Genomic DNA, 17,797 nt, shown 5'->3' on the forward strand with positions numbered 1-17,797 from the left:
ACATTGTATTACAAAGTATTTAACCATTGTATTATACCCATCGCACTTGTATTGTCTTACATTTCAACGTAGCAATTACAATGCACTTATATGTAAATCCCTCTCAACCTTTAATATAATTTTTCAATGTAATGCATGCATCTTTTGTCAGGTTCATTGTTGCCATTGTATTCTTTAATGCAATCTCTATATAATGCAATGTGTTTTGAACGCAATGTTTAAATCTCTTTCAACGCCCCATTTGAAAAGCTATTTTAATGCTATCAATGCAACTTTAAATATCTATCATTACAACCCTTTTAATGGTTATCAATGCATCCTTGTATCTCTTCAACACATTTATTATTTCTCTCCAGTGTTTTGCTTGCATTCTTTACGATGTTTCTGAAAATAATAACCATCATATCTTTAATACATGTAGCAACTTATGCATTTTTTCCTTTTGCAACACATTTATATTGTTTTATGTATACTTCAACACATATATTGCAATGCACCATGTGTTATTCCTTCCCAACAACTTGTATTTTATTCCAACACATCAATTATTTTTAGGCCGTTATGCCTTCTTTTTGAATCAGTCGACCTTGGATTTTCATCTACCTTTCCTATTTAACCATGACATTTGTACAGAAAACCATGACATTTGGAAGCATATGACTATGACATCTGTTCTATTTAATAACCGTTTCAGATATTTCACACTCCCTCTATTAGGCCTTGTGTTACGCTGGCAGGAGGTCGATTCCACGATCCCAACACTGTTGCAGATATTTCGCACTCCCTCTGTTAGGCCTTGTGCACGTGGAAGTCGGATCTGCTGCGCTGAATCGAGGACCGTTGATACCTTCTCAAAAATGTTGTCACGTGCTTAACTCTGGGAAGGAACCGACAATTCCAGGAGGCTTCATGTGCATGTCCAACTCTTTCTGCTCTCATATCGACACAAAATTTTTGATATACCGGACGCCAGGTCTCAAACCGCAAACGTTTAGGTGTGGTTGACGAGTGATCTTCTTAACGGTGGCCTTTTTAAGTGGGTGGAGGGGCGAAAAAGGCATAGTGATGTAGATGTGGCATATAAAACCAGTGAAAAGATGGCTTCTCTGTAGAACTTTTCCCTGATTTCTTTCGCATCAAAGATAACGGTGACTAGTGTTTTTTTTTCATGGAGTTCTGAGTTACTGTGCCTGACTCATTGTTTTAGCGAAGGTTCACAGGTACCATGTGGGGAAAAACCATGGAGCATGTTGTGATCAGAGCGTCCATGGCAACTAATGCCACCAGTTGTGTAGTATTGAGGAAGACGACGTCCAATGGAGCATGGCAGGGCGATAATCCCACCAGTTTGTGTAGTATTGATGAAGACGACGTCCAATGGAGCATGATAGGGCGATAATCCTGTTAATTTTGCTGCTCTGTATTGTGTTGCTCGTAACCAGGACGCTGGCTTTTCTGCTCAGGCCATTAAGGCAACCTCGCATCATTGCAGAAATAATTGTAAGTCCCCAGCGATTATTTACTTTTTCAATTTGTATAGTTTTGGATTCTCTCTGATATACGATTTTCTGCAACCTTGCAGCTCGGAAGGACTCGATTAATTTTCCGTTTAATTGTGCTTTCAAAACTTCTGTGAAATATTGTTGCGTGTAATTTATGAAAATATCTCTTCATCGGTGAGATTCAAAGAGTGAAGATCACGTTTTGGCAATGATCCATTATCTCTTTCAGTTTTCTTTGTTGCTTAGTTGCAGTAATGTGATTCATGATTTTATTTAAAGGAAAGATTTGTTGCTATGCAAGTTCACAAATGTATCCTCTCTATGGCTCAGAAGCTTAGTTTTTCTATTCGGGCAACCTTTAAATTTACGACAAAATGAATTCTGTGTCAGTCTTTCGAGTGTGATTTTTGGTGCCTCGAATCCAGATAAATCTATTGTCTCAGTCCATTTTGAAAACTGGAATGTCAGGAATTATGTATTACATGTCACTGAAGGCTTCCGCCTTGCTTTTGGCGGTTATGTTTGTTGCTCCACATATGAAACCTCTGTTTCCATCTGCCATCGTTTTAAGCAATTTCCCGCTTTGCTGTCTTATCGTGCACCTTTTTCGGGTGTTTTTGAGTCTTTGGATTCTGGTATGTCTTTCCAGAAGGTTGTTGTGTCAAACGAAACCAAGCCCATCCTAAAACATTTCGAAACAAATTCAGAGAAAAATACACTGTTGCGAGACAACGATAGACGTTAACACAAATAAGTCCTCTGTGAACTTTCTATCAATTATCCAGCCAATTTGCTAAGCCTCTTGGCAAACTGTTTGTGGTTAAGCTGATTCACTTTATCTGGACATGCCTTTTCATTGCTTCTAATAATTTGACAGAAAACTTTCATTGAATATATGTTGGTGTTTCCAAGTATTTTCCCTAATCATTCATATTTGACCTCTAGATGCATTCATATTTGACCTCTAGATGGTTTCAACCATAGTTACCAAATTCGATCGAATTGGAGGAAAAAATTCGAAAATACGGTGGTTCGATTCAATTCCTGAATTAATTCGCCCATCAGAGGTTCGGTACGACATATTTAGTTTACAGGAAAGAGCAGCAATTTTCCGCATGCCCATTCGTTGTTCATAAACCCTTTGGCATCCATGAAATTGGATACGGTTAAATGTTAAAATTGTATACAACTTTCCATTAAAGGACTTTGGATTTAGCATATTCTGTTTAGAGGCACAACGGAGCCGGTTTCCAATCAGAACTACAGATTTATCGTACCATCAGCCGCTCTTCAAAATTCCTTTTGGATCGATGAGATGGCAACTTACCTCTTAATGTATGGTAAAGCTGGTTGTATAAGGCTGATTGACTTTTTATACAATGGATTTTTGCATGGTAAATTTCTTAGGAAGGTTGTTAATAAAATCCGTAAAGACTTAAGGCTTAGGATTTGCAAATTGAATTTTGTTAATAAAATCAAATAAAATCGGATGGTTAGTAGAAGTCATAGAATAGATTATTAGTTCTTAAAAAAGATAAATAAAATTTAAATTTAAATATAAAATAAATATATTCATTAAATTTAATGGTGATATATTCATAAAATTTAAATAAAAATATAAAATTATTTGAAAGAAAATTTTAATAAAATAAATAAATTTATTGAAAATTTGAGTAAATATTAAATTTTAAAGTTTTCTAAAATATAGAATAATAGGTAATAAATGTTGTTAATTGTTACCATTTATAATAGGTAATAAATGTTGTTAATTGTTACCATTTAGAATTTGATTTGATTGGATAAATAAATAATTGATAATAGATGTTTTTGAGATTTTCAATATTATATTGCAAATTTAATAATTTTAAAATATTGGTAAAACAATATATTTAAGTATTTGTAAAAAACAAGATGTTTTTTTACGGTATTTTAAGCATTCAAATTTTTTTCGAATCCAAATCTGAGTTCGAATTCAAATTTGGTAACTATGATTTCAACTCAACTTTATTACTCCATTGGATTTGGTGTTAAAAAAACATGCTTAGTGTGTTTTTTTTAAGTTCCAGATTTCTTGCTCATGAAGCTGCCAGCACATCGTATACTACTTTCGGAAAAACGAGTGCTAACTAGTATTCATTAAAACTAAATTTTTATTTAAAATATCAATTTTTGTTGCAGAACTTTTCATGTGAATGTATACTAGTTTTTTTGTTTTTGTTTTTGTTTTTTTTTAATTTATTTATTTATCTTCAAGCTCGGATGGAAATTATCTTTCTTTCAAATTAAAAATTAATGTTGAGTTGGCAACAATAATTTCTTTCAAATTGAAAATTGACAGTTGTAAACCCAATGTTTCAATTACTTCGAAACTTTTTTGAAAGTAACAAAGGATTCAGTGTCCAGACAACCAGAAGGGGGATTATAACCTTTTTTATTTCTTGATTTTTTGGCAAACTGCAAATTTGTCCGAAATATTTCATTGGATCCATTTCTAGGGTATAGGTGCTGCCCTTAACTGCTGCCCTGGATTTGAAAGAAGAAAAATGTCATCGAAAAGCCTTTTAATATTTATTTTCTTCCTGCTATTTGGATTGTGGCGCGGTACTTTCATCTGCTATCTTTCTTCTCTCGAAGGATTTTACAGAAGCACATATTTTTATTCTTAAATGCAGGGAGACGGAAAAGCGCTAGGTTCAAAGGGGCTCACAATAAAAACGATACCTTCCTTGGGAATTTTGACAGTGCTTATGTTGTTTCTTATTGCCATGACAATGAAAGAATAAGAAAAGACAATGGTATTGCTTATTTTGTTAATTCTCATTAAACATCTTATATACAGATTCTGAAAGGGTATGATGTCTATTTGAAATTTAGGAGTCTTTAAATTATATATAGATTCTGAAAGGGTATGATGTCTATTTGAAATTTAGGAGTCTTTAAATTATTTTCAGGCTGAGGGAAGATGGAAACCCTTTGATTCAATGAGGACTTTGACCCTTTGATTTAGTGAGGACTTTGAATCTTAATGCCTCCAATCATCGGAAATATCTCTCTAAAAAACTGGTGAATAACTCTAAGGATTCTACTTATTGTATTGTAGCCTGTGGATAGTGGTAAATAGAATTTTTGAAAATTCAATAGTAGTTGTCCTCTAATGAAAGGACCTTCAATATGTTATTCCTTGTTATTAATGACTTTGAATCTTAATGCCTCCAATCATCGAAAATATCTCTCTAAAAAACTGGTAAATAACTCTAAGGATTCTACTTATTGTATTGTAGCTTGTGGATAGTGGTAAATAGAATTTTTGAAAATTCAATAGTAGTTGTCCTCTAATGAAAGGACCTTCAATATGTTATTCCTTGTTATTAATGACTTTTTATAATATTTGTCAAGATCAACTGAACACTGACAATAAAAAAGAATTAAATCCTTACCTCGTGGCATTGTACAAGAAACTTCAAATCTAGAGCTCAAACCCTTTTGGAGAAATTCAAGATAAAGGTAAATGTTAAAAATCAGAATGTGAGATTTTTTGTGAGTTGAAGTACACTGAGATATCCATATTTTAATTATAAAAATTTGCTTCAATCAGTTATCTTTCTACCCTAGCTCTCACTTGTGCTACATCTCTTTATACAAATATCTCATGGAGCTGCAATACTTTGCGAGTCATAAAGTTTGTTTCTACCCTAGCTCTCACTACATCTCTTTATACAAATATCTCATGGAGCTGCAATACTTTGCGAGTCATAAAGTTTGTTTGGGATGATATGTCATAATGTTTCACAATTCTTCTACACGTGTGGTTATTTACAACACACCCAACATTCATACACAGAACGTGTGATTATTTACAACACACTCAACATTCATACACAGAACTAGAAGGAGAGTATTTATGTGTAAGAAAGTCCCAACACAGGGACATGTCTTGCGTATGGTTTTGTACCAACCAGGATTCTAGAAGCTTATGTGGAGTTTAAAATCCCTGAAGAGTAGAGTAATCCAAATATGCTTTACAAAATTGAAGAGGATCAGGTGAGCAATTAATTTTTCCTTCTTTCTATGTACAATTTGAGTGGCCATGAACACAATTGATCTACAATTTGAGTGGCCTTGAACACTCATTTTAAGGAAGCTTTCTGCATTTAGAATACTTCATTTTATTGACCACTAAATAAAAGGCTTGATTTTATGGATATTGAACGTTAGATCGAGTTCCACATAAAGGAAAGCTCTGCTTTTTTTTTTTCATTTTTTAATGAAAGGGCTAGATACCTTGCTTTAATCATGTATTTCAATAAATTTGGAACAATACCCTTGTTCGTTTCTTCATTTCTTAATGAAAGGGCTAAATACCCTGCTTTAACCATGTATTTCAATAAATCTAGAACAATACCCCTGTCTTCTTATTAGTTATTTCTTTTTAAAATTACTTATTGTTATTAAATTGCTGCATTTTGGCTAAATTCAATTTTTCCATTTCATTGAACTAAGATAGGCATCTTATATTATAATTCTATTTATATAAAATTATTTGATAATTCTATTTATATAAAATTATTCAAATAATTTTATAATTATCGAACTAAAATAGACATTTTATATTATAATTCTATTTATATAAAATTATTCAAATAATTTTATATGATAATTATATACTGTAAATTAAATAATAATATAAACATAATTTACATTATATATAGACATTCCAACAATTTGTGATTATATTACCTTAATTTCAAACAAAATAAATAATGTATAACTTCATCAAAACTTAAAAAACTAAATAAATAATGTGTAACTTCATCGAAAATTAAAAAACTTTAATATATGAGTGTGGAATCTATTCAACAAAATTATTTTTTAAAATAAATTGAAAAGAGTTTAACTTTAGAGTTTAATTGATTTTAATAATTAAAATTGAGTGAGTGAGATCGTTTATGTTTAGGGAGAAAGAACCTTATAATCTTTAAAAAAGTGTTGAACTTGTAATCATGATTTACATATTTTTTACGTTTTGAGCACATTAAGGGAGTTATGTACATTAAGGTAGTTAGGTAGTTAACTTCTTCTTCTTTTTCTTTTTTTTAGAACGAAAAAGCATCATAATATTATCTTGAGAGAATATAAGGTTCCAGATTGTACAAATAACAACATTCAGGAGCTGTAGGATTCTGATATTGAAGATACATCCTGATGACAAAAATATTACCAAAAAGAGCATCAGTCATAAACAAAACCATGAATATATGCGACACATACTAGACCAATTTAGATATGAAAAACTTGATCAGATATACCGCTAGGCATCCATATATCACGACATGTTCAGACATTAGAAGCCAGAGATGAAAAGGAAGAAAAAAACCATAGAAAAGTCAGCATCCAGGAATAGAGAAATCCTGGATGAGCCAGGAATTCTCGTCGAAAATAACCTTCATGGACCAGGTCCCTGATCCAAGAAGCAGACCCTCCTTTGACAGGTAGTCTTCTTGGTGATTTTGAGCACGACAGATGTGTTGAATTGAGTTATCTTTCATGAGTCCCCAGTAGAACATGATCCTGTCCAACCATCCTGCTAGGTGGGGGGATCTGATGTGACTCGATCCCGTGACATGATCAATCACAGATTTGGAATCACCAAAAATAGAAATAGTTTGGATATCAAAAAAGATACAAAAAGCGAGAAGACCTGCTAGGGCCCGCACCTTAGCCAAGCTATTGGTACCGCTCCCTCCATTCCATGAAATATAGTATTGCAGATTCTTGTCCATTATGATATAAACCCCACATCCACAGATATTATGTTGTTCAGCACCATCAAAAAACGCCTTTGGAGTCTCTGAGTGGAAGCATAAATGATCCGGATTTAAGCAGGAACGCAATAGATTACAGAGATAACCATAAATACAGAGATGCGATAACCATAAAAACAGAGATGCAGCGGAAATAATACTTCATTTCATTACTGTAAAATACTGAAATATGCTTACAAACAGAAATAGAAATAAACCAGCTAGGGCGATGGTAGCTTATCTCTGAGAAGAGATGTGGCGGCTACATGCCTCTGCACTGTTCTAAAACTGTATTACAATGAGGCTCGAAGGCCTATTTATTGTTGAGAAACAATGGAAAACCCTTCACATCCTGAAACCTAACCCTAGAAGATGAAACGCCAAATTGTGGGCCTCGTTTGGGTAAATTGGTACATCAATTTCCTGGGGTCGTAACTTTGGCATACGATCTTCGTTTGACGCGTACGATAGCTCGTTAGAAAGATCTATCCGAGTACTACATTCCCAAAAAAACGTCGTTTAGGGCCTCAAAACGGCTCCGGAAGTTCAGGACCCGAAAAACTGCTAAAAATAGTAAACTGTGCTACAATCTAGGAAACTGAAAAAGCTGAAAGAGACAGTTGTGGGGGTCCAAATGGGATAGGTGGGTGGCCACCAACATCCACCTGGATCATTCCTCCCCCCTTAGGAAGCAATGGTCCCCATTGCGTTGAGTTCCTCCCTGAGATGAGGAAGCTTTTGCTGAGCTGGGTCTCTGGTGAGCTGTTCTGCAATCTCTGATGTGTCCAGAAATGGTGGGAAGCATGGTCGACGATGGTCCACATTGAACACTCAGTGCAAGCCAAGGAATGGAGGAGTGTTGTGCTTCAAAGCATTGTTGCCCGTAGCCTTGGTACTGGTGTAAGGACCATGTCGGAGTCGCCTGAGTTTCTAATGGGTTCTGGTAAGGCGTTCTCTATGCAGATGTAACCAAACTTTGTCGCCCACCTGAAACTTGTGTGGTACCCCTGTTGGTGAGGAGAAGTTGTTACTGTGTTCTGTCATGACCGTATCCCTTTGCTGCTGCTGCTGCGTGGAGGAACCCTTTGCAGGGGTCATGGATGTAGCAACGATCTTCCCCTTACTTTGGGAGTGAACCAGACAGATGAATTTCCTGGTCTGTGATATGAGCTTGCTGCCTTTCTTGGTAGTGATCAAAGATGTGGCGGTAGGTGGGGCTACCTCCGGTATCCTGTATAATGAATTATTCAAAGAAATAATGACAGCACGAGGCCTGGACTCATACACAACATGTCGCCTCCACAAGTATGGTTGGCCTAGTAATACATCACAAACATCCAGAGGTGTAACATCACACAATACCTCGTCTATGAAGGGCTTGATGCTGTAGGGAAAGCGGCACTGCTGGCGAACTTTGAGATCTCGTCCTTCATGAAGCCACCCGATACTGTACAACTGTGGGTGTGGTGTAGTCGGTAGGCCCAACCGCTTCACGACCTCTGCTGAAATGAGGTTCTTTTGGCTGCCACTATCGACAATGAATTGCAGCGGCGAACCCTTCACCCACATCTGTGAGTGGAAAAGACGCTCCCCTTCCTCTGGATTTTCGGGCTCATTTTTCTGGATCTTAGCGGTGGCAACAGTGGCACTGGGATCTGCATCAATGATTTGCTTCTCTTTGCCATTCCCCTTGTCAGGTTCTGGCTCAGGGTCAGAACATGCATCTGATTTGGAAGCCTTCAACTCGGCCACCAGCGACTGCTTGGTTCGACACTCATGTTATGAGTGGGACTCTTGTGGAACTCACACCACTTCCCTGTGTCCTTCGGCTTCGTGGTGTTGTTCTTTTCTTGTGGCTTTGACGGGTTGTCTTGGGTCACCCCGCCCTGGCTTTGTCCTTTGGGCTTCGGATTTGCAGATCCAAAGTCTCGCTTCTTCTGTTTGAACTTTTGCTCGATTTTGACAGCGTATCGGTATGCTGTGCCGAGTGAGGGGATGTTCAAGAACCCCATCTCTTCTTGGATGTATCTGTGCAGGCAGCCACGGTATTTGAGTACCAGATGCAACTCAGAACCTTTGATACCCAACTGTGTGCGAAGGGTATGAAAAATGTTTGTGAACTCCGGCACATCTTGGTCTCGTCCCTGCCGCAGTGTGGTCCATTTGATGTATTTGTCCTCATAGCTTCCGACAGGGTAGTACTGCTCCTTGATGGCATCCCGGAAGTCATTCCAAGTGGGTGAGGCTGAAAATAGTGAGCCTGTACTTTCATCCTTCTGCTCGCAGTAGGTTTCCCACCAGTCCTTGACGTGGGGGGCTGCTTTGAGAAGAGCGAAAACAATCTTTTCCCGATTTGAAAATTCATGAACAAAAAAATACCCATCTAGCAGATTTAACCATTTATCTACGACATCTGCGTCTATTTGTCCCTCGAAGATGGGGATTTCAAAATTAACTTGTACCTTAAACGGTGTGGCGTTTCCAGAGTCGCTGTTGGAAGCCAATGCATCGCCTCTGGGTAGCCGCTGAAGGATCTGCGCAAAGCTATCCATCATCACGTTCCTTTGCCGCTCGAGCGCTTCTTCGAGCAAGACTTTGATAGGATCTCCTGCCCCCTCGTCTTTCTTCTCATCCGCCATGGGAGGTCATCGAGATTTGCGAGGCTGGTCTTGCAAAGGTTCGACCAATTCAAGCCCTAACTCCTTATATCCCGACCTCGTTGGGGACATGCAAAGAAAAACAGAGAAAAAGCAGACCGCTTTGATACCACTGATCCAGATTTAAGTAGGAACGCAATAGATTACAGAGATAACCATAAATACAGAGATGCGATAACCATAAAAACAGAGATGCAGCGGAAATAATACTTCATTTCATTACTGTAAAATACTGAAATATGCTTACAAACAGAAATAGAAATAAACCAGCTAGGGCGATGGTAGCTTATCTCTGAGAAGAGATGTGGCGGCTACATGCCTCTGAACTGTTCTAAAACTGTATTACAATGAGGCTCGAAGGCCTATTTATTGTTGAGAAACAATGAAAAACCCTTCACATCCCGAAACCTAACCCTAGAAGATGAAACGCCAAATTGTGGGCCCCGTTTGGGTAAATTGATACATCAATTTCCCGGGGTCGTAACTTTGGCATACGATCTTCGTTTGACGCGTACGATAGCTCGTTAGAAAGATCTATCTGAGTACTACCACTTTGGGAGGCAACATGGGTCCATGGACCCATGTTGCCCCAGATTCCCAAAAAAACGTCGTTTAGGGCCTCAAAACGGCTCCGGAAGTTCAGGACCCGAAAAACTGCTAAAAATAGTAAACTGTGCTACAATCTAGGAAACTGAAAAAGCTGAAAGAGATAGTTGTGGGGGTCCAAATGGGATAGGTGGGTGGCCACCAACATCCACCTGGATCAATAAATCCTCTGTTCTGTTGCCTATATTTATTTTGGGCTGCTTTTTTGGAATAGTATCATAGACAGATATGATTTGCTGCAGGATAGAATTGAGGGAGATCTTTGATTGCTTGAAGATCTTGTTGTTTCTCCATTCCAAACATACCAAAGGACAATAATAATCATGGGCCTCCATGAGTCTTTTTGCGCACTCCACCAATCGAAAGCTGCCTGAGTGGAAGCAAAACCAATGAGAGGGAAATCGTATAGATTTGCCAAGACCTGCCAGATTTGCATCGAAGATTGGCATTGGAAAAACATGTGGAAATTGGATTCCTCGTGAGAGTCGCACAACACACATCTACTCGGCCCGTGCCAATTCCTTTTCCTCAGATTCTCCCATGTATTCTCACATCTACTCCTATGCATTCAAGTTTTTTAATTTTAAGCAATAAAGTATTTATTTGGCCAGATAAATACTTTTTTTTGTTGCTTCAAAGGATTAACATGTCATACATGCTCTCTTAAAATTATGATAGTGAATTTCAATTAATCAATCTATCACAACAAGCATGAAGTAATATGGGATGGAGGAGAGTTGCGTGTGTTAATCAAATTTAATTAAAAAAAATTAGTTACTTTATAGTCCAAATTTTATTCATATAGATTCATTTAAATGATAACCAAAACTTATTTAAAAATATTATTGATATACAACTTAAATAATAACTATAAATTATGTTAATTAGCTAATTATTATAATAATAATAAAATTGGTAAAGGTTCGGTAAATTTTTTTAGAAGAATAATATTTAAATGATTTTTTAATATATTTTATATTTATTATATATTTTATATTTTTTAAAAGATTTTATATGAAAATTAGAAAGTGAAAAGAAAAAAAGTGCCCATGAAGAGGGTACACTATTTTACATAAAATAAAATAATTTATAACACCACTAAATAATAGATTTATTTCAAATTAAAATGTATATACATAAATATAATATTATAGTGTTTAATTAGAGTGTGGGTAATAGTTAGTAATATATGATCTAATGTATGCATTTTCATACGAAATTAGTAGTATTATACGGAAACAGATCGAACAATATAACAACGAAGTAAGAGTTGGTAATCTTGGCACCATACTTCAAGTAGGAGATGGCATTGCTCGTATTCATGGTCTTGATGAAGTAATGGTAGGGGAATTAGTGGAAAGCACGGAAACAGATCGAACAATATAACAACGAAGTAAGAGTTGGTAATCTTGGCACCGTACTTAAGAGTTGGTAATCTTGGCACCGTACTTCAAGTAGGAGATGGCATTGCTCGTATTCATGGTCTTGATGAAGTAATGGCAGGGGAATTAGTGGAAAGCAGGGGTCCACCCGCAGGAGCCGGGTGTGGTGGGGGAAACTGTAAAGTTGTTAAAAGAATTAAATGCATTTTACGAATATGATATTATATTATTCGATGTATTAGGTGACGTGGTCTGTGGAGGTTTTGCCGCTCCATTGAACTATGTAGATTATTGTGTTATTATTACAGATAATGGATTCGATGCATTATTTGCACCTAATCGTATTACTATCTCTATAACAATAAGGGAAAAAGCTCGTACACATCCACTCCGATTAATATCAAAATGTGTCTCTCTCATACAATTTTTCCAAATTAACAAACCTATTGACCTCTTTTGCACCTTTTGAAGCAATTGCTAATATTACCCTTCTTCACAATGCATTGTTTTATTATCCGTCAACCCAACTTGCTAATTATTATCTCAATGTGTTGCTTTAGTTTATTTTTATTTTTTTAATGTGTTAGCTTTAATTTATTTTTCAATATACAACCTTAATTTGTTATTCAATGTTCTTTTGTTATTATACAATGTGTTGCTTTATTTATTATTGAATGTGTTATTTCCGCAATACACTACATTATCGATTGCAATCACAATGAATTGTATTATCCTTTCAACGTATATGTTATTATCGTTCCTTTAAGGCCTTTTGTTTTGATGTAATCACTTCATCATATGCAACACATCCCTTTAATGTTTTCAATGTAGCCCATTAATGTTTTCAACAAACCTTAGAATGGCATCTAATGCATTGTTTGCTTGTCTTCAAAGCCCTTTGTGTATCCTTTCATGCAACATTTAAATATATGCATTGTATTATGTATTCAACTCACTAGTTAATCTTGGCATCCAACAGGACTTTAAATGGTTTCTCCAACATCTTTTGAATTATTTTTCAACACCTTCATTAAAGAGTGCAAAACAAAAAAATAGGAACTTATTAGGCTAATAAAAAAATAGGAACTCATTAGGCTAATAAAAAGTAAATGGAAAATTAACATTTGCATATAAATTAATTTAAAAATAAATATATTTAGACCTTTATCATGAATGAGAGTGAGCACTTTTGTCATATGAGTTTCATGATTCCACCATTTCTCATTAATGTCCATTCAGGCCATTAGCTTCTTAGATTTTATGTGCAAAGACTTGTACTTTGAAGTCGAGAAGAGTAAAACTTGAAAGATGTAATGGTTGCATGATTTTAGTTTAAACCTAATATAGGTTTAGAGAGCATGATCTTGAGGAATAGTGCACATTTTTTGATTGCGTAGAGAGGCGCTCTACAACCCAATATGGGGGTAGATCTCATGTAAAAACGTAAACATAAAAGCGCTCTACAACCCAGTATGGGGGTAGATCTCACTTAAAAACGTAAACAAAAAAGCGCTCTACAACCCAGTATAGGGTAGATCTCACATAAACATGTAAAAAGAGGTATGGTAAATAAATAAAAATATAAATAAACCAGAGGTATGGTAAACAACTAAACTTTTTTATATTTATTTGAGAAGTCTGGTAGATAAATAAAATCTCTTTTTGATATTAACTCCATAAACCTCTTTCTATTTAAAGAAAACTCAAAAAATATGTTTTATTTAGGTGAAGCCTATGGGCCAAATACCATATTTATAAAAGAGGTGTGGTAAATAAATAAATATAAAAGAAGTTTAAAGATGTATGGTAAATGAATAAAAATATATCAAATATGATTATAAATTGACATCTAATTATATACCAAGCCTATGGGCCAAATACCATGGTAAATAAAAGAGATATGATAAATAAATAAAGATATAAATAAACTAGAGGTATGGTAAATAAATAAAACTCTTTTTATATTTACTCCATAAACCTCTTTATACTTACTAACACTCATAGGTTTTATTTCGGTGAAGCCTATGGGCCAAATACCATGGGCCAAATTATTATTAATATCATGCAAAAAAACATTATTAGCCCTAATATTAATATTATTAAATTAAATAAATTTGGATTAATACAATATTAAATTTGTTATATTATAATATATATTAATATATCATGATATATATTAACTCTAGAAATATATGGGAGGGAAGAACAAAGACATAAAGTGATAGAGGTGGAGACATAGGGGGAGTGACAAGGGAGAGATGGAGATAAATTGAATGAGAGGGGAGAGGAGGAATGAGAGAGAGAGGGGGAGATGAGTGAGAGAGGTAGAGAAGGGTAAGAGAAGGAGAGGGAGACACAAAGATGGAGGGGGGAGAGAGAGAAGGAGAGAGGGAGTGAGATAGTGAGAGGATTGGAGGGAAGAGAGAGAGAGAGATGGGGGAAGAGAGAGGAAGGTAGGAGAGAAAGGGAGAGAGAGGAAGGATGAGAGAGAGGACTTGTGAGAGAGGAGGAGAGAGGGAGGGATAGAGAGATGGAGTTGGAGGGGGAGAGAGGGAGGGAAGAAGAAAGACATAGAGAGTAAGAATGGGAGAGAGAGAGGGAGTTACAAGGGAGAACTGGAGAGAGAGTGTGTATGTTTATGGGTAAGATAAAGAGACAAAGAAGGAGAGGTAGAGAGAAGGGGGAGAGAAGGAGAGGGGGAGGGATATAGTAACATAGTTGGAGAGAGAGAAAGAGAGAGAGAGTGAGCGATGGGGGAAGAGAGAGGGAGGTAGGAGAAAAAGGGAGAGAGAGGAAGACCGAGAGGCAAGACTTCAGAGAGAGGGTGAGAGTGATGGGGGAAGAGAGAGGATTGGAGGGCAGATAGAAAGAGAGAGGGAGAGAGAGATGGATAGAGAGAGAGAGAGTGATGGGGGAAGAGAGAGGGAGGTAGGATAGAAAGGGAGAGAGAGGAAGTATGAGAGAGCGGACTCGAGAGAGAGGAGGATAGAGGGAGGGATAGGGAGATGGAGTTGGAGGGGGAGAGAGGGAGGGAAGAAGAAATACATAGAGAGAGGGAGTGACAAGGGAGAGACAAAGAGAGAGTGTGTATGTTTGGGGGTGAGATAAAGAGACAAAGGAGGAGAGATGGAGAGAATGGGGGAGAGAAAGAGAGAGGAGAGAGGGAGGGATATAGTAATAGAGTTGGAGAGAGAGAGAGAGGATGTGAGAGGGTGGAGAGAGGGAGGGAAAGAGAGATGGATTTGGAGGGTGAGAGAGAGGGAGGTAAGAAGAAAGAAATAGAGAGAGAAAGGTGGAGAGAGAGAGAGGGAGTGATAAGGAAGATAGAGAGAGAGGGATAGAGGACAACATGAGGGAAGAGAGATAGAAGTGGGGGATACGGAGAGAAGGGGAAGAGAGTGAGAGAGGGATAGAGGACAACATGAGGGAAGAGAGATAGAAGTGGGGGAGAGGGAGAGAAGGGGAAGGGAGAGAGAGAGAGAGGGAGGGAGAGGAGGAGGGAGGGATATATAGATATATTAGATAAAGGGAGTGTATGTTTTGGGGGATATAGAGAGACAAAGGGAGATGGAGATATAGATGGAAAGTTAAGAGAGAGATGGAGAAAGGGAGGAAGGGATAGAGAGATTGATATATATGGAGTGAGAGAGCATGTGTGTTTGGGGGGTTGAGATAGATAGATAAAGGAGGAGAGATGGAGGGAGATACAGATATATATGAAGGGGGGGAGAAGGAAGAATATTTATTTCACTAGATGCATTGATTTCAGTGTAAATGGTGATTTCTAATCCTATTTGCTTGCTTGCACTAGATGCATTGATTTTAGTGTAGATGTTGATTTCTAATGATATTTTATTGCTTGCACTAGATGCATTGATTTCAATGTAGATGATTTCTAATCCTATTTAATTGCTTGCACTAAATGCAACATTGATTTCAGTGTAGATGGTGATTTCTAATCCTATTTGATTGTTTGCACTAGATGCATTTATTTCAATGTAGATGTTGATTTCTAATAATGTTTTATTGTTTACACTCGATGCATTGATTTAAATGTAGATGCTTTTTCTAATCCTATTTGATTGCTTGCACTAAATGCATTGATTTCAGTGTAGATGGTGATTTCTAATCCTGTTTGATTGCTTGCACTAGATGCATTGATTTCCGTGTAGACATTTATTTCTAATCATATTTGATTGCTTGCACTAGATGCATTGATTTCAGTGTAGATGGTGATTTCTAATCCTATTTGATTGCTTGCACTAGATGCATTGATTTCAGTGTAGATGTTGGTTTATAATCTTATTTGCTTACTTGCACTAGATGCATTGATTTGAGTGTAAATGTTGTTTTCTAATCTTATTTGATTGCTTGCATTAGATGCATTGATTTCAGTGTAGATGTTGATTTTTTATTTGATGTAATTGGATGTATGATGGTACATTAATTTTAAAGTGATTGGATTAACATTGTGCATTGATTTCAGTGTAAGCACAAAAAATTATTGACAATGTACATTGATTTTTGTGTTATAGTAATTCAACCTATTAATATTGGAGAGAAAGAGGGACAAGGTATTGTGTTTACTACAATAGCTCGAGCTAACGATTTAAATGGTTTATGATTTAATCCGTCCTTTTCATATAAATGATATGAAAAGATGACAAAATTAACAAGGGTGACAATAAGAAGAGTAGAAGAAAATAGTTTGAGATTAATCACAATAAATACTATTTATAATTGACTATATTCTTATTATTCACATTTTCTATCATTCAACACTATTACATTGTCACTTTACATTCAAATTTTTTATTTCATCATTAAAGTTATTAACAATATTTATCATCTCAACAAACTGAGGTAGCTAAGCAAATTTAAAATTAAAATGACCAGATTAATCTGAGACATATTTATCATATTTAAAATGATTATATTAATATTAGATGAATTTACATATTATTGATAAAATTAATCATATGTCGTTAGATTTTCTTTGGCCGCACAGGATTGAAACCAGCTTAGATCCATCTTAGCTCTAGATCTATCAAGCTCCGAGAGGGATCAAATCTCTCAAGGTGCAAACCTTTCTTGAAGTTTTGCACTCAAAAAAGAGGTTTTCACCTCGAGAGATTTGATCCATCTCGGCGCTTGATAGATCTAGAGTTAAGATGGATCTAAGCTGGGTTTTAGTTCAATTAGAAAATGAAATGCATACAAGTTTGTTTGTTCAATCTAGTGCATATGGACTTTGTAAAATAAACATACATGCTCTTCAATGGCCAATCTAATTCATTAATAAGTTGCTAGCATTAGCTCCAAGAAAAACTAAAAGAAACCTCGAAAGGATTTGCAAATACAAGTAATAAATATGTTTTTAATGCCTTCTCTTGAAACAAGTTTAATGCATCATGTGTATTTGAAGATTCACTCTTGAATTCATGACCCCATTTATGACCAAAGACTTGTGAAAATTTACATCTTGCATCATCATCACATTCCTTCAAAGCAAAATAATATGCAATAGTCAAAAATAAAGTGTTGGAGGTTGCATTAGTTTGGCAAAAGATACTTGAGTTTGAAAACCAATTCAATATTTAAGCACATGAACCAACTTAATAACCAAAAGGCATCAATGTAGAATTCAATCTCTAACAATGATGATGCAACTAGCATGACTTTAAAATGCCATGAAATTGTCATGAAAGTTGAGGCTTGAAGACGCTGTAGGTTTTAACCCTGTACAAAAATTACCTGCAAACGAATTCTTAAAAGCAGAAAATATACAATGAACATAGTTACCGATCAAACGAGAACTATTACCTCAAAATGAGAAATCTAGCAAAAAA

Source organism: Pinus tabuliformis, chromosome 8, assembly GCF_031772625.1.
Source record: "Pinus tabuliformis cultivar Carrire ecotype Pingquan chromosome 8, CPIR1, whole genome shotgun sequence".
Classification (NCBI taxonomy): Eukaryota; Viridiplantae; Streptophyta; class Pinopsida; order Pinales; family Pinaceae; genus Pinus; species Pinus tabuliformis.